Here is a 19,081-nt window from a genome sequence, read left to right on the forward strand (position 1 = left end):
GCGGCTCCTTTAAGCGGACTCCGGAAAGCCGCGGGGAAGGTGGGACCCAAGCCTTGCTGACGCCGACTCGGAGGGGCGGGGCGGAGCTGGGGGCGGGGCCTGCGTGCTGCGTGCGTGCGCGTTCTGGAGGCGCCGCCGCCGCCGCCGCTATCGAGGCCGCCGCCGCCGCCGCCGCCGCCGCCGTCGCCGCGCAGAGCCGGAGCAGGAGCCACGGCCGAGAAAAGGGAGGAGGTGGAGGAGGAGGTGGAGGAGGCGCCGGACCGGGGGGGTGAGTGAGGGGCGGGGAGCCCAAGTCGGCCCCAGAGGGAGCCAGGGACGCGGGTCGGCCGAGCCAGGGCTGAGGCGGCTCATGTCGCCGGTCAGTCCCCGGGCTCCCCCTTCCTCCTCCGCGTTCCCTCGGTGTCCGGGGCGGCGGCCCGGGGGCCTGGCCGGCGGGAGGGGCCGGGGCTCCGGGAGGCCCTGCCGCCGCCGCCAGGGCCAGAGCCAACCACGCCCGCGGACCGAGCCGGTCGACTGTGGCTGGGCCTGCGGGAGACGGACGGGAGGGGCCCGGGCCGGGTGTGGGAGAGAAAGAGGACATTGTGTCCCCCACCCTCCAACTGCTCGAGGTGTCATGGCACAAGCCCATTTCCCTCGCCATCTCCTCGGACACAGTGCCCTCGCCACTCAGTGCCCGAGAGATACAGAGGGTTAGACATCGCTGCCTTTTTTCTCTTCTTGCATGTCCCCAGACTAGGGTCAGACCTTCCCTCAAACCCAGCTCTCCCCTTGGGGGTCACGCGAAGAGGGGCTGGAGGGTTGGGTGAATTTTCTGCCCTCCTCCCTCGCTGGAGAAGGTGCAGGTAGACGGGAGCGTTGCCCTCTCTGCGTTCACTTCTGTCAGGGTCAGGGTCTCCCTTTCCTTCCTTTATCCCCCCAGTGCAGAGGGCTGACATCTCTGCATCCCACTCCACCTCCCAGCCCCTTTCCCGCCCTCTTTCACCCACGTCTTCCGTAGCTTGCCATGTGTACGCCTTTTCGGCGTTGCTCTTCTTGGGTCTGTGCTTCTTCCCTGAATTTTCTTAGGGAAGGGGTCACCGTGTGATTCTTGGCTTCCTTCAGACTGGGGCTGGTAGGAGTGTCGCTTGTCCCCTCAGGAAGTTAAGGACAGTGTCTTCAGCTGAATTGTGTAATTTACTGCTACAGGGAGAAGGTGAGGGGAAGACACTTGTGCCTGAAAAATGGAATCTTCTCTCAGGGCTAAGCACCAAGAGTTTGGGGGACCTTTTGACCTCTTGGGAAAAAGAACTAACGTTGAGTTATGTTATTCCTTTTTGGGAGGGAAGATGGTTTTGCCACTGCTTTGAAGGGAGGAGGGTATAAGAAAAAAGGGAATAACAGGGCAGGAGGTTAATGGGCCACAGCCTTACAGGTGGCCACAGTTTTCTGCTTCCTGGGTGTGGGATGATGATTCTTTCTGTTTTTATCACAGTAAGAGTAAAGTAGCAGCTCTTAGTTTTAACGTGGGGCGCCTACCTTCAAAAGCATGCTGCAGGGCAGTCTCAGAGGGATGCTGCTGGAAACAGGATTTGGAAACTTTCTTATGGTTTCCTGTCAGTGTGTGGAGGCGGGCATGCGCGCGCGCGCGCGTGTGTGTGTGTGTGTGTGTGTAGTTTTTCTTTCCTTTTGATGTAATTGATATCTGCAGTATTTTGACATAATAGACACTAAATCAGGCCCTGAGCTCTTTTCTGTCTTTATTATGATTTCTTACAACACTTTCTGTTTTGAAGTTATATTTGCATTGGTTGAAATTATTTTTGCATTAGTTGAAATTATTTTTGCATTGGTTGAAATTATTTTTTAGTCTGGTGTTTAACTGAACTTTGTTTCCTTGGTATTTTCAATTATGTACTGCAAAATATTAGGTGTAGGATATTGAGGATCACACGGTGCCTGGCACAAGGTAGGCACTCGGTATTTTGTGGATGAATTGAATGATTACAAAGAAGTGGCTAGGTATTATATATCTTCTGTCCTTTTGAGAGGTGGCTTATATTAGAATATTGCACTTCCAGTATAAAATAGTAATTCTTAACCTTTTCTAGGCCACTGACACCTTTGAGATTATGATGAAATATATAGTCTCTCTCCCCAGGAAAAAAAAAAAAGTAATAGACTTTTATGCACAAAGTTTTGCATTCAGTTTCAGGGTCGCTCTGAAGCCAAGCATAGATACCTGTCTCAAAAACAAACTGGAATCCCTATTATTCAGTTCCATATTAAAACTGTTTAAAAGCCTTTGTTCACTTTCTGTGTAGCCTCAAGAATGACCGTGCCGATACTTACAGGCTAAATTTTGGGTCTTTAGGAACAAGATTTAAGAATAATTGTTATTACAATTTTATGAGGAAAAGGTGTCACTAATTACTACCAGTTTTAAGCTAACACATTAATGGCTTCCAAGGAAGTAAGATTGTTGTAGTCACTTTTGGCAGCCTAAAATCATAATCACAACTGACTTATAATTTCTATTGTACTACTTAGTTATATGATCAGCACTTGAAAATGTTCACAAATCAAACTATTCATTTTTCCTGTTCTCTTCTGAGCTTGTTTATATGCATGATTTTTCATGTAGTTAATAATTATTGTATCAACATTTAATATTAATTCAACAAATGCTTTTTGAATGCATATTCTGTGAATAAAATCAAGTTCTTGTTGTCATAGAGCTTATATTGTAATCAGGAGAGATGGGCCATAACCAAATAAACGTAGAATATGTTAGATGATAAAGTAGGGTGAGGGGAAAAAGAGAAGCAGTGGCAGGGAAGTCATGAGACTGGAGCAGAGACCTGAAGGAAGTGAGTTAGGTGTGCTCTCTTGGGGAAGGTTATAGGCAGAGAGGACTGCAAGTGCAAAGATCCCCTCGGTGTACTTGGCCTTTTGAGAAGACAGTAAGCAAGAGTGAGTGAGAGAGCTTTAGGTTAGAGAAGTAACTGAGCCTTGTAGGTCATGGTAAGAACTTGGAATTTTACTTTGAATGAGATGAGCAATCAACTATTGGAAGGTTTTAAGTAGAAGAATTTGTGAAAATCCTTCTGGCTGCTATGTGGAAATCAACTTGGTGGGGAGTTGAGGTGGGCAAGAGTGTAAGCAGGAAGACCAATTAGGAGGCTAATCTTTATTTTAAGCCTTTTTCGGAGGTTGCAAAATAGTCCATCTACCTGTTGTTGGGCATATAGGTAGTTTCGGTTTCCCCTTATTAAAATTAAGATGAACACTTTTGTATATGCAACATTTTCTTTCTTTTGGAATATTTTCTTGGGATTGATTTCCAGAGTAAGGACTGCTGAATCAAAGTATATGAATTTACTTGTCTTCTTGATGTATCTGTGAATTCCTTCAAATAGTATGTTGTACTAGTTAAAGTGATAGCCACAGTTGTTGATCTAGTGTTATGGCAATGTCACTTGCCTTGAGTATTATTTAATACTTGAAGACATCATTTTGGTTATAAAAGAAAAATCTTCCAGATTGTTAGGTTGAATTTTCCAGTAGCTTGAATTTAGAATTCGTATGTTAGTTCACCTCTCCAGCACTTAACAACAGAGTGCTAATTGTTGGGTATACAGAGATGAATTAGACAGGGTCTTTGTCCTCAGGAAGCTTTACATTCTGTCAGAATCTAATAGTTAAATAACTTAAAAGTCTTGCCCAAGTTTACTACCATCCATGAACTTTGTTATTATATGGCTGATGATCTTTTATATAAAATAGACATTCTAATCAAGCATCTAATTTTTCATATTGATAATTTTCTTTTTTTACAAAGGGATTTTTAAATGATACCTGCAATTTATTTAATTTCTGTTTTATGTCTTTAGAATCTTAAAACTGACAGCCCCGTGTTTTGTTCTTTGCAATAAATTATGCAGCTAGTACTTAGTTGAATTTTTAGATTGTTGTAATTCTTTATAGTTATTCAAAACACAGGGACTATTGTTTTGTTAAATAAGGTTAGCTTTGCATCTTTGACATTTTATTTAGTTTATAAGGGAGAACGATACCAGTCTGTTTTGATAGGAATTATACCACTGTGAGGGCATTGCTCAGCATTTCTAGTTCTGAAATCTAGATGGCTTGATTTGGCATGAGCAGGGAACTCCACCATCTCTAAAGTGAGTGAGTTGAATAATTGAGTTACCTGCAAACACCTAGCACTGTGGCTGACACATGCTAGGGATCCAGCTGATGTTCATTGAACCTCAAATAACCTCTAAGTTTCCAGTTCTAAAATTCTCTTATTTTAGTTCAGTCAAAAAATTTGTATAAAGCATTTATATATTAATTTTGTGGTGAATTTAAAATTGTGAACATCATCTTACTTCCTCCTGATGTTCCTTTTCAGATTAAACTCATTAATTTTAAAAAGAGTTATGGCGTATTTCCAAGTATTTTCTGTTCATTCTGATGTCATATATTGCTGCATGACTTAATGCCAAATTCACATTTTTTGGAAGTGATTAGTGTTAAACATAAATATGTTTAAGCTTTCTTATGTTACTGAGATGAAGCATTCACTTCCCCCCACCCCCTTTTTCTGTTCATGAAATTTGGGGATTACAAGTGGTAGTTTTTATGTACTTTTCAGTCTTTCATGTACATGTACGTGTACTGTCCCATTCAGGTTATGAATTTTTGTAATAGTGATTATGGACACTGAATGATTCACACACTCTTTACAATCCCCTTCTCACAGTTTTGAGATGAATGGTTAAGAGTCCAGTTTGTTTCAAAGTTAAATGATCCAGAAGAGTATTGAACCTATAAGCTTAGTTTATGATGTACTGATCAGCAAAGCAGTTCAACAGAGAACTATGCCATGCTCTCGTTTGCACTTGAAAATAGGCCTTTTAGACGTAGAAGGTACATGCGTGCACCAATAAGAAAAGGAAATTGTGTGTGATGATTAAGGTGGAGTTGAAACAAAAAATAGTGTACTTTTATAAGTGGTCTAAAAATACTGGTTTTAATATGATTTTCAGAAATATATGATATGCATAGGAGGATTAAATGTGTTTTATGAAATTAACTTCAATCAGTAGACAAATTAATGGCTTTTTTTTTAAAGGTACTGATGTCTTATTTATTTAGGCTAATTCCAGATAAATCTGGAAAAAACATTTCTTTGCATACCCAGTTTTCTATTTCTAGCCTATGTATGTAGTTCACATTGCTACAGATTGGTTCAAAGTGTGGAATGATAAAGTTAACTAAATTTGTAATTAAATATGTAACCCTGTGTTTGGTTTTAGAATATATTTAAGTTAGTCCATATTTCATAAGAATAGGAATATACTAAACTATACATTGTAACTGGTAAAAGATACTGTTGGATTAATCAAAGCTTGAAGTAAGTTACTTTGAACTCATAAGTATATGTACCTGTAACATTCCATGGTTGTTTGCAGTGCTATGTTACACACATTTATTCTGGTTGTAAGAAATAACTTTGCTCAGGATAGAACTCTGGTTTCGTTATCAACCACAAAAGTGTAAAAGTAAGAGAGGCACAAAGAACTGGGTGCAGTTGTTTTTTGGACAAATCCCAAATGCAGCTTGTAAGATTCTAAGTTAGTAGTAGGAAATTATCTCCTATTGCAGACTGAACATTTCATATCAGTCCGATGTGTAATCTGAAGAGTAAATTCATTCACTGTATTTTCAGTGATATTTAAAAATTCATTTATAAACAGGATCATTCTGTTATAGACAAGTTGGCTGTATTATAAAACATTAAGCAAGCAGCCATAACTTAATTATTTTAGCAGTTGAAATTTAGACCGATCTTTGGAGTTTATGTAGTTTTCAGTATCTAGTCCAAATCTTTGATGTCTTTTGATCTACCTTTTCCATTCCATTGAATGCATGTAAAAATGTTGCATGATTTTATTAATAGATTTCAGATTCAGTCATTGAACAGATGTTTGCATGACCCAATATTAGGTTCTTTGATGGAAACGGAGATGTGAGACTGTAGCTTCTATTTTAAGGAATTTATAGTCTAGTAATTTATTTTGTTTGCCAGAACCTGACATATGTTTTATAAATAAATGTTGGATTTTCATGGTAGAGTGGAAATAGAATGATACTCATTTTCTAAGTAAGATCAGTGTAATACTTTAAATTTTCTCCTAGTTGCTCAACAACTATTTCTATGGTATTATTTTCTTTTTTTCCCTGTGGCTTTATTTTCTAACAGCTTTTTAGTATTACAAGCAAACCAGTTTTCCAGTTTAAAATACAGTAAAATAAGAATTTTTTGCTTAATGCCTGTTTTACTTCAAGACTTTTTGTTTTTGTTTTGGCAAATTGTTTTTCTGCACATATGCCAAATGGTAGGAATTTTTTTTCCTCCTGGTTCAGCTGGCAATTTTAATTCTGTGTTTAATGCAGGAAGGGTTTTTTTGTTGTGCTTTTGTTTTTTTGTAGACCAGCTTAATCTTTTTTTCTACACTGATAAAAATCATCTTTTGCCACTAAAGTTAACTATGCCCTAGAACAGAAATGTGCATGTAGAAAAAAATGGCATCAATGTGCATTTTTAATTAATGTTGGTAGCTTGCCAGCTTTATTTTCAAGTTCCTCCCCACTCCAGACTTAGCTATGATGGGCTTATAAGGCAACAGCAGTATACATAGTTAATTTGCAAAACGAGAATAGTTTTTCTGGTTTTTCCCTTTTGCATGTTTTGAGTTAGGATTAATTGGACATTTATTATTCTCTATAGACATACAATAAAACAGTTCATTTAACTGGTGCTTTCTGTTGAAACACTGGCTGACTTTTAGATAGTGAGCCTTGTGCAAGTTTATGAATACTACTGAATTTTGGGTGACATTCTTTACACAGTCTAAAAGTAAGTGTGAGCTAACAGAAGGTGGAAATGAAACAAGTTTGACACTTTCTTTGCACTAGGAAGTGTTTCTTTTCCAAGTAACATGCCTTTGTAGGTTCAGGATCATTTTCAGTGAGTATAGCTGCTTAAATATTTTTTTCTTGTTTAAAGTAATTCATGTTCCATTGTGGCAAATTTTGAAAAGAACATAAATGTAAAGAAGAAATTGAAAATCATCTATAAACCCATCACCCAGAAATAATTACTGCTGACATTTTAATGTACACTTTTCTAGTTCTTTCCTTGCATGTATAGATTTTTTAATTAAAAAAATGGAATTATATTTTTATATATACTGTTTTGTTCCTACGTTTTTCTCTGAACAGGATATTGGTCTCCTAGCTTGGGACTTTTAGGTTGATTCTTTATAATACTATTTTAAATAACACTGGAGCAAACATTTTTGTACATTTATCTTTGATTGCATCTCTGTTTTTTTTTTTTCTTCCTTTAGGATAGATTCCCAGAAGTGGGATAACTGGATCAGAGGGTGGTTACCCTGTGTATAAGAGTGTGTGTCTCACTGCACCTTCAATGGCATTGAGTAGGTCAGTTTTTACAATCTTTGCCAATTTGATAGATATCTGTTACAATACGTGGGTGGTGATCGCAGTATCCTCTTATTATTAATAATCTGTAAAACCATCATAGTGTATGATTGGTAATTTGCAATCATCTTTGAAAAAGTTGGTTGGAATGAATTTCTTTGGAAATATTTTAGGTGAAAGTAATCTTTGTGACAAAAAAGGACATTCCTTGAAATTGCAATTTGAGCATTGTTCTTTTATTGGAAAGAAATAGCATTTTAATGTTCTCCCTTTACTAAACTGGCAAACATGAGAAAGCTTATTGTATAGTATGTAGTAGGTGGAGATATCATGTAAAACTAAATTATTTCAGATAGATGAGGGGGGTAGTCACATAGTTCAGACCAAACAAAAAAAGCCAACTGACTTAGGGTTTGGAGCAATGTTTCTGGACTTAGGCAGCCCGGGTTCAAATCCTTGCTTTGCCACTTAACTAAGTATATGATTTGTGGCAACTTACTGAGTATATAATGTGAGATAACTTACTAAATGTATGATTTGATGTTTCTGAACTTTGGCTTTCTCATCTTTACAAGGAGAATAATAATACCTACTTCATAAGTTTGTTGAGAGGATTAGAAATAATATGTAAAACTAACTGCTTGGCACATAGTAGGCATTTAATAAGAGCCAGCTGTTGTTAAATTTGGGGGGTTTTTTTTGCCCGTTTGGGGGGGTGGGGCAGGAGATATCATTTGTGTGTCCTTGTTTACATGAATAAATGCAGAGATGCAAAAGGGCCATGAGCAGTGGCAGCTGGAGGGGAGTGGTAGACATTCTTTATGGTAGGAATGGCATGAGCCAAGATAGAAAGTTCAGGACAAGTTAGAGGACAGGAGATTGATTTGACAGAAGCCTGAGCTTGTATAATTAGAAAATACGGTGATAAGGCTGTAAAGATTTGTTGGGCTAGACTGTAGAAGTCATTGAATGCTAGGTTGAGAAGTACAGACTTTTATTTAGGAGCACAAGTTTTGATATGAGGAAAATGACCCAATCAGAGCATTCATCTTTTGGAAGATGAATCTGGGTACAGAATACAGAGTGAATCCAGGAAGAAAGGCACTGAGGGCAAGGAGGCTGGCTTGATAACAAAGGTAAGGCAAATCTGAGGGTTTAATGGAAAACAAGAGGGTAGGTTTTGGGGAGAGTTGCTGGGAGTTGCTGTTGTGGAAGTCTCTGGGTCTTTAAGTATACTCAGTTTGGAGATGAAATTCAAAAGAAATAGTCTGTGCCTAAGGGATAGGCTAAATGGAGTTAGGAACCACTGAAAGAAGGTAGGACTCACCATGCTTTGGTTGTTGCTACTTTTTTTTTTTTTTAATCAAAGGGTAAAAGAGTCCTATTCTTTCACCTGTGAAAAGCATATGCTTACGCTCTTTGACAAATGCATAGTCTGCAGAAATGTTATTTATTTAGCATTTTGAGTTCTTAGTTAACAAAGACTCCTCAGTTTTAGACATTATATTTCTGGAAGTATTATCTTAAAATATTTCACTGTAAGGTTAAATTCTGCTGTCCATGCAACTGGGCTTCAGAAGCATCAGTTATGTGAGCAGAAGTGATGAAAAGTGAAATACAGGCTTCTCGTTAAGCAGCTTAGAATATTGTCAGTGAAATATGGAGCAATGAAAAATAGGAAATTGAGTATGTGATCTTTAGAGGAAATCCTACTTTTAGTACTTCTCTCCTCCCCTCTTTAATTTCTTAATTAAAAAAAAGTTTACACATGCCATTCTTAGTCATTTTGGTACCTGGCTCTAGCTCTATGCTAAATTGTACTTTCCACTTGGCTGAATAAGTAAGCAGGTTAGCCTACAGACTGATATTAATGTTTCTTTGTGACTGGTAAGTAAACTCACATGGGTTGTGGATTATCTGCTTGCTGTCTTCCTTTAATACCACCAGTCGAGAAAAGAAGCAACACCCAATTTTTAAAAAATAAATATGGGCTTGTGATATTTTCAGGGTGTTTGCATTTTTTAAACCACTGAGTTGTTATATCTTTCTTAAATGTTTCTTTTAGTTTTCACATATTTTCTAAATTCAGAAATAAAGTTTTTTGTTGTTTTTTTTTTAAAGATTTTATTTATTTATTTGAGAGAGAGAGAATGAGAGAGCACATGAGAGGGGGGAGGGTCAGAGAGAGAAGCAGACTCCCTGCTGAGCAGGGAGCCCGATGCGGGACTCGGTCCAGGGACTCCAGGATCATGACCTGAGCCGAAGGCAGTCGCTTAACCAACTGAGCCACCCAGGCGTCCCAGAAATAAAGTTTTTATTGTTAGTTATTTTCATTTAAATCTCTTGCTTTTAAAAGTATTCTTGAAAATATTTTTAAATTAGTAAGCAAATGTAGCACATAGTATTGCGATGGTGTGTGTTACTTATTTCAAATACTGTGTTTTTCTTATGTGAAACTGCAAAAGCCCATTATCTTGTCAACTGAATGATATTTCATTTGCTAAAGAGACCTCAGGTATTCAAAACAATTATTTAATGTCTCAAACTATAAGATTCTAGTTGAGTCTCTCTTGATTTGGTTTGAAGATATTTCTGTTTGTTAACAGAAATCAGAACTACAATTATTCTCCTAGGTCTGATCACTCTATCCTTCCCTCCTTCCCAACCCATTATAGCTGAGAGCAAGATCTTTCCTGGTTTGGGCCATTCTGGCATGGTCACTGTTAGGGCAGCTATGGCCTTCCCAGTCTGTATGTTTTACATTCTTAGAAGCTGTCCTGCTTGCAGGAAAAATAAGTTATTAGATTGAGTGGCTGGTAGTTCATGGTATACGATTATAAGAAAATTCACAATTTTATACATTATACCTCAGTAAAACTGAAATAAAAAAATTCATTTTCTTTTTACATGAAGTGACATACGAAGTGTGTGAAACCTGAATAGACTTTCATATTCTATCCAAAAGGATGAAATAAAAAAGCTCACTTGTTGAATAGAACGTTGTATACATTTTTCTTATTCTTTATAGTCAAAAAACATTTTTTCTTATTTCTTTTGGATCAGCAATTTTGAATGCTAAATGTAAGTTGTTGACTAAGAAATCAGTCTTTCCCCAAAACATTCTTAAACATTTTGACTAGTGATATAACAAATAGTTATTGCATGATTATGGGGTGCCTCATACTATTCTAGGGACTAGAGATAGAGCAATGAATAAGACTTGCTGTCATGGAACTCTTTATACAAGTGGGGTTTGGTGGTGGTGGAGAGAAATAGTAAATAAATGAACAAGATAATTTCAGAGGTCACAAATGCCATGAAGAAGCTTTAGATTGAGTGTTGAGGGAAAACTCAGATGATAATATTTAATTTGAGACCTGAATGACAAAGCTAGATGGAACAATCCGCAAGAAGAGTGAACCAGGCAGAGGGCCCAGTTAGTACAAAAGCCCTTAAGTGAGAAGCAGCAAGTTATGTTTGAGAAAGCCATAATGATAAGCTGAGAGGAGACTGGTAGATGGGCTTGTCAGGAGACAAATCACATAGATCTTTGGTGAAGGGTTTGGATTTTGTCTTATAAATACAAAGGGAATAACATAACAATAAAAGAAATTTAAAAAATATATAAAGGGAAGACACAGGATATCAGTACATACTTATCTCTATGGATAAATATGTGTAACTTTTGAATTTGAAGTTGGTGTTACTAATGATACTGGCTTAAATCTGTAGGGTAACCAGTAGTTTCTCTAGACATAGAAAATCACGAACATGGTACATAAATTATGTTTTTCTCAGGGGTCTGCAGAGAAAGGAATGAATTATTCTCAGTATTGTAAAAAGCCTAATGAAAATTATATTTGTGCTCTCAGTAGATTTAAACAGGTGAAATATTGTGTATCTTTGCTTTGACCAATAATTATATTGACTCAAATCTTTGTGGCTAATTATCACAAATCATTATCACATATTGTGGTGATTTGCAAGCTGTTAATGAAATAAAACATCATGCTTGCACCTCAAGAACCTAACATTGGGTTTCATTAGTATTTTTGTCTTTGACAGTTTGAGACATCTGATTAGCCATTACTTCTCTAGTTAATTAAATGTCAGTGCAGTTGATAGACAAAAATCTGTAAAGATTTGGAATCTGTGGAGAAAAGAGATTTTTCATAGTAAGGTTGAGAACCACTGATCAATGTCCTGATCTGTAGAGGGACCTGCAGGGAGAAGGGAAGTAATGTTTTTTTTGAAGGTAAAGTTACTACATCTCATTTAATCTGTACAGCAAATCTGAAAAATAGATATTGTTCATTTTTTACAGATGATAAAACTCAAAGTAATTATATAATTTATAAAAATTAACAAACTCTAATTATAAAGGATAATGCTGACAGCAAACTTCCAGAAGGTACTACCACATTACAAAGCACACAATAGGTGGTCAATAAATATTTGTATTTTGCTTATACGCAGACGCAGACGTGAATGAATAAGTAGCTGAATCCCTGTATCCTTATAATCATTTCTTCAGTGTAACACATCATTTTTCTTCTAGATGAGTCTAGAAAATTACTCAGAAGTAATTGGCTTCACTTTTTTTTCCCTGCAGAATTCCCCTCCCCACCCCACCCCCACCCTCATGAGGTGTTAAGTTATTTAGATCAGTCACAGAGTACAAGTCCTGAGGAGGGAAATAAAGACCACAAACTTGGAAAGTATAATTTTCATTTAGATTTTAACTGACTAGTTGTAATGTTTTTAGCTTTTAAAACATTCAAGATACCATCTTTTGTATTCACATTCAAGATACCATTTTTGGTTCTGTGCTCTTAATTTTTTTTTTTAACTTAAAAATTTATTATAGTTTTCTGAACTGAGATAGTGGAAAAACAGTAGTCAAAATGTTTATGTAGCCAATATAAGTTGTCCACCTAATCTCTGACTGTTTCAGTGGTGTGGGAGGGCATACTTAGGCAGAATAGTAGTATGAGATCTCTGAACTACTTATTTACAAAGCTTCTTCTAATCCTTCAAATGAATTAATATCCTAATAAATTTAGGTTTAGAGTTCTTTCAAATGAATACCTAATAGGAATGGATGCCTAAGGGATGAAAGCAAATGCAGGTAATCTAGAGAGTAAAAGAAACTATTTTAGTGGAAGGTCTCAAAAGGGAAGGGATTATGATACAGGATTAACTGTGGGAGAATGGGTAATACGTGGAAGTTGCTATGATAGACTGGAAGAGAAATTTATTTTTACAGAAACAGAAACGAAATTGATGAAACGTGGGCTATGAGATAAATTAATGTTGAACAAGTAAAAAGAGCACTTAGGTTAGATATGGTGGCCTGCAGGGACCTTCAGAGGGGATATGATGAATCTTACCATGTGTGGCAGTATCATTATTTCATGGAGTATGGGATCTGTCTTGTTGGTTTGAGTTGGGAGTATAATACAGTAAATCTAGATAGAATGAATAGGGTTGTTTTTGTGAAGAAGGAACATATTTTAAAATATGTTTCCAGTTGTCTGAGACTAAGGTTATAAGATGACAGGTCTATAGAAGATAAATTTGTATGATATTTTGGTTCTTGGTATCCTTGAAGTGCTCTTTTTGCTATTTTGGATTTTTTTGCTAGATTTCTATATGACAGCTTTTAGACTGCTTCTGCTGCTCTTTATCCTAATCATATAATCGGTTTAGTAATGGCATACATGACTCCTGGAATGAGATTTTCATGCTTCAGAAAATTGTTTTGCATATAAAGTACAAGTAACAATTAGCTCTATAGATGTGTATATCTAAAAATTGTGGGTGAAACGTTTATTAATTTCGTTATTTGAGAATATCAGATTAAGAAAAATGATGGGCAAGTGAGCTTAGAAGGTGAATCTTATGTCTCAGACCCACCTTTGTTTAGATTTTCAGGTGGTAGCTTATTTTGGTGGTGTTTCTTTTACATTCAGATGGTAAGGCTAGAATTTGAGTAACTCAAAATTGGTCAAGTAGTATACTCTTTTAAAAAAGTTTTTGTTTCTTTTGAATGGAATTTCACACTTAGAACAAACTCCATTGTAAAACATCCCTTTGAATTTTGAATAAATATTCAGTAACTTCTCATAGTACTCCAAAGTCATAATTTTCACACTGGAATATGACAGCGTTATAATTCAAGAACCAACCAAAATCTGCAGTTGAAACCATGAGTAGAGGGGTTTTAGATGATGTAGTCATTCTGCTATTCCCATTATGCTTTAGACTTAGACTACTGTCATCAATAGAACAAGCTTGAGATTGTGTCACCACTCAGTACCATCTGCTTGCACGTGTATGTAAGCAATAGGCCTTCGACACTAGATAAAAAGAATCATCACTTTGTGGTGTTCTTAGCTGGTTCTGCTTGGGTTCCAGTGTACTGGGCTGAGCTTGTGTCTACAGTGAATTGTCACAGTTTTGATCTTTTGCAGCCATAACACTTCTATAACCATGTTTTCGATGTACTGCTGTGCTGAAGATGGACATGTAAAGTTTTTCAGTAATGAAAAGAAAATGCTTATTTAATCAGTGAAATTTAAAAATGATTTTTTTTTTTTTAAGATTTTATTTATTTATTTGACAGAGAGAGAGAGAGTACAAGCAGGCAGAGAGGCAGGCAGAGGGAAAGGGAGAAGCAGGCTCTCCCCTGAGCAGAGAGCCCGATGCGGGGCTCGATCCCAGGGCCCTGGGATCATGACCTGAGCCGAAGGCAGACGCTTAACGACTGAGCCACCCAGGCGCCCCTAAAAATGATTTTTAAAAAATATTCAAATACTTGCAAGAGAGAGAACTCTTTCTATGAAGGACCAGCCATCTCCTCTCCACCTTGTGGTTAATTTTCGCAGTATAACAAACTACTTTTTAAGTCTAGTAAACCAAAGTATTTTGTAGAAAATCAATCATAATTTTATTTGTCTGCACTATTTTTAAAAAGTGCTGTATTGGGCGCCTGGGTGGCTCAGTTGGTTAAGCGACTGCCTTCAGCTCAGGTCATGATCCTGGAGTCCCAGGATCGAGTCCCATGTCGGGCTTCCTGCTCAGCAGGGAGTCTGCTGCTCTCTCTGACCCTCCCCCCTCTCATGCTCTCTATCTCATTCTCTCTCTCAAATTAATAAATAAAATCTTTAAAAAAAAAAAAAGTGCTGTATTGTTAAGAGAGAAATAAACATTACCAATGTTTATATAATATCAGTTCTTAGTTTTACAAAATGCCTATTCATATATAGGCTAAAAGGAAATACCAAAAGACTAAAGTTGTTATCTTGAAGTTGGGATTATAGGTGGTCTTTATTTTTCTCTTTAAACCTTTTATTTTCTGAATTTTTATACATCACTCATATTTTATAATTTAAAATGAGTTCATTATAGAATGTGAAATGAAATTTAATGAAATTTTTTAAAGATGAAGATTCTTAGGGGATAAAATGAGTTTAAAGGCTTTTGAAATGAATTAATAAACAGGATGCATTCCTGAGATGGAATATATAAAGGTAAAATCTGTACTTTAAAACAAAACAAGCAAAATTAAGTTGTCATTTTTTGGGTGTAAGGAGTGAGAAAAAACTGGAAAAGTATTGTACTACTTGATATGATGACTTGGAAAATTTTTGTTCCATTTTTCTAACTCAGGTTTGCCTCAGTTACATTCATTTATATGCTCTTTTATGGATAATTATTTTAATACAAGATTTAAATTTATTCATACAGATGATGTGCCAAATCTCACCGAATATTTGGTCGTTTGTTAATAAAATATTTGTGGCCAGCAGGCAAAACACTCAGTGAAAGTTTGCCGATAACACTTACTAGCTGTTACTTCTTCTCAGTCTTTTCATCTGTAAAATGGAAAAAAAGAACAGTACCTATTTCTTAGACATATTTGAGGATTAAATAAGCATATGTGGCATACAAAAAGTACTTAAGTATTATTGCTGCCACTATAAGTATTATTACCACCACCAAAAGGTGGCATAGATGTCTGTAAGGAATTGGAAAAGATTGCTATGGACTGGAGCGGTATCTTACACTTTGTATCCACTACTTTGACTAATCTACTTGTATTCTTCTTTCCTTAAATAGAACTATTAGCTATGCACTTAGATAGTTTCATTATTTATGTATGCAATAAATCTTGGCATTGGTGGCTTAACGTTTTAAACCCAGAGTATTTAACATGGGAGATGTTTAATTTGGTGTAGGCAAAATGTTGAATTCTGCGTATTTCGAGGTTGACGTGCCACTGAAGTGTATTAACTAGAGAACTGAGTTTAGCGGACTGCATCCTAGTTGTTATTATCCAGCAGTGACTTTTGTTCCTTACTTGTTTAATTCGCATCATAAGATTAGAAACTGTTTCTGTGTGACTAATGGTGCCTTGAGAAAGCCAGTGGTTAATGCTGGTTTTTGCAGATTTAACTGAAGTGAGTTTATTTTAGTGGCAAAATTTACAAATACTGCTTTTTTCTTTTATATTCTTCACAATGCCTTGTACCCAGTAGAGATCGTGAGTAATAGGGTGTGCTTGATAGTTTGTGAAGAAATTTGAATCTTCAAGTTCCTTAAAGGAAAAAGAGGAGTTTAGCAGGGATTCCTAGATTTCTGGGCTCTTAGTTTATTTTAATTTTTATCATTTTAGTACATAATTTAAAAAGTGTCTTAGATCAAATTAAAATATATCTATGTTACGTATTTCTGTGGAGCGGTATGATGATGTAAGTGTGCCACATTGAATAAAAGCCACTAGCCCCATGCATAGAAATTTTTATTAGGTCTGCAGTAAGGTTGATTACCTTTCAGTAAAGGTAGTTTACTTTGTAGTTGATTTAGTTTACTGCAGAATCTGTAGTTCACTTCTCCAAGTGATTCCAGATGATTCTGATGCAGTATTTTCTCATTTTCTTTATATTTTCATTTTAGTATTATATTGAACAAATAGTCTGCATTGTATTTTTAAAGACTTAGAGGAGTATAGGAATAAATTTTATATTTAAAAATGAAAATTAATGCTATGTCTTAACTTCCATTGTATATCCCTTTGTAATTAGTTCAATGTATATATATTACTATCCAAACTCATGTAATATCGGGACACCGGGGTGGCTCAGTCGGTTAAGCATCTGCTTTCAGCTCAGGTCATGATCCCAGCTCCTGGGATCGAGTCCCATATCGCGTTCCTTGCTGGGCGGGGGTGGGGGGAGCCTGCTTCTCCCTCTGCCCGCCATCCCGCCCCTCCCCCCGCTTGTGCTCGCTCTCTCTCTGACAAATAAATAAAGTCTTAAAAAAAAAAAACAAACTCAAGTAATATCAAGTTCATTGTAGAAAAATTGAGAGTACCAATGAAGCAGTGTTCGTCAACCTTTTTAGCATTATTACTTGCTCACCCTGCCCCAGTCTTGATATTTTTTTTCCTAATTATACCCCCATGAAATTTTAATAGCACAGATATACTCTATGTTTATGTACTGTATGTTAATTTGTGTTTTATATGCTAAGAGTTTTCTTTTTTTTTTTTTTTTGCCCCTCAATAGCCAATTTTCACCCCCTTGGGGGTGATACTGCCCCTGATGAGAATGTATGCCATAAGCTTAAAAAAAAAAAAAAACCCTTGATTTTACCTCTTAGCCTATTAATATTTTGGTATACAATTTTCCCAGTGGTTTTCAATGCATATTTATTTTTTCTTTTAAAAAATGAGATCAGATGCATAGTATTTCATCTCCCTTTGAAAAAATATATTGTGAATTTTTTGTGAAAAATGAACATATTTTAGTATCTAAGGATAAATATCAGTGCATTGTATTCCATTATGTGAATTTGCCATCATTTCTTTAAGTGATTCCGTGTACTTCTCAGGTTTTTTTCTATTATAAAAAACCTGATCTGAATATCACTGCAGTTGAATTGTTCCATGCATTCTTAATTATTTCCTTAGGATAAATTCCAAGAAGTAGAATTATATTATTCTATACATTTAAATATTTTTGGTATGTATAGCTTAGAGTGTGAAGGCCCCTTTCCCAAGGACAACCACCATTAATGACGTGCAGTAATTTATCCATTCTTCTATTGAAAGACCTTTTGTTTCCTGGTTTTTTGTTTTTTGTTGTGGGCATGCATCTTTGTTTGCTTGTGTTTTTCTGTATAATAAATTCCCATTTGTGTGAGAGTTGTTGGGTCATTTAAGAATTGGAAGTACTTTACATGCTTGAATTTTTTTTCTTTAGGCTCTCCTTATTTGCCTGTTCTGATGTTGCTACTAGATTTTAGTTACTAATAACTTTGTAATGTTGTGCTTTTATATCTGGTAAATATAAAATGTTCCATTAAGTAAGCAAATGTGTCTGTATATTTTTCAGATTACAAGTTACAGTTAAGTTTGGCTAGGTTTTTTTATTGTTTTTTAAAGACAAGCATATGTATTTTAACTAGACTAGAATAATACAGATTTTTGAGGATTTACAGTTTTAGGCTTGAGAACTTTCAGTGCCTAGCAGTGATTGAGAACTCTAAAAGCACCTCTCAGTTGCAAAGTAAAGAAAAAAAACTATTGAGCTGTGAGCTTTATGGAATATTTGGAACTGCAACATTTTTTTTTTTAAGATTTTATTTATTTGACAGAGAGAGAGAGACAGTGAGAGAGGAGACACAAGCAGGGGGGGTGGGAGAGGGAGAAGCAGACTCCCCACTGAGCAGGGAGCCCAATGCGGGGCTCGATCCCAAGAGCCTGGGATCATGACCTGAGCCGAAGGCAGATGCTTAACGACTGAGCCACCCAGGCGCCCCTGGAACTGCAACATTTCTGTCAAATATGCCTTTTAATCTTTGGTTTATTGATTGAAGTATCTTGGACATATACTCTGTTTGCAATCCAACTTTTCTTCCTTTTAAAAGGAAATATATTCTCTTTCTCATTTTACGTTTCTGGTAAGTACTTATCTTAGGTACCCCTGCTGTGCTGTTTCTGCTTGTTTTTATAGAATTCCTTTATATATTGTCTTCAGAGTTATTCATACATTTTTCTGAGGTTTAGAGTCTCATAAAGTTCAAAATATATCAGAATAGTTATTATATTAGAATACTTGTGAATCAGCACCCAATGTTTACAGAATCTTAATCTAATTAGTGTTTTTTGCTAGATTGAAACAGGTTTCTTTATAGGAAACCATTAAACATTGCAAAAGAATTATACTTCGGTTTTCAAAGTAGAAATTTTTTTGTTTTTGAAAAATAGAGCTAATTTTGGGATGCCTGGGTGGCTCAGTCAGTTAAGCGTCTGCCTTCAGCTCAGGTCATGATCCCTGGGTCCTGGGATCGAGTCCAGCATCCGGCTCCTTGCTCAGCGGGAAGCCTGCTTCTCCCTCTGCCTGCTGTTCCCCCTGCTTGTGCTCTCTCTCTCTCTCTCTCTGACAAATAAATAAATCTTAAAAAAAAATAAGGCTAATTTTTCTCAGGTAGTTTCACCTTTAAATTTAAATTTAATTTTAAGTGCTCACACCATCACTAAAATCTTTAAATGTTGATTCTGACCCTACTGTAATTATATGAGCTA

The 19,081-nt window shown here is 36.6% G+C and overlaps 1 protein-coding gene across 2 annotated transcripts in view; it reads left to right on the forward strand.

Annotated features, from left to right (window-relative positions):
• Window positions 1-320: 320 nt before the first annotated feature.
• The window catches only part of RAP1A (RAP1A, member of RAS oncogene family), a 76,229-nt gene continuing 57,468 nt past the window's right edge, over window positions 321-19,081 (forward strand). The window contains exon 1 of one of the 2 annotated variants that reach the window (XM_021690263.1): window positions 321-358. The gene's annotated coding sequence lies outside the window, so the exon portion shown is untranslated. Of the gene's footprint in view, window positions 359-7,396; window positions 7,492-19,081 lie in introns of those variants that run through there. The other variant, XM_044914583.1, reaches the window with a different exon arrangement.

Source organism: Neomonachus schauinslandi, chromosome 4 (genome assembly GCF_002201575.2).
Source record: "Neomonachus schauinslandi chromosome 4, ASM220157v2, whole genome shotgun sequence".
Classification (NCBI taxonomy): Eukaryota; Metazoa; Chordata; class Mammalia; order Carnivora; family Phocidae; genus Neomonachus; species Neomonachus schauinslandi.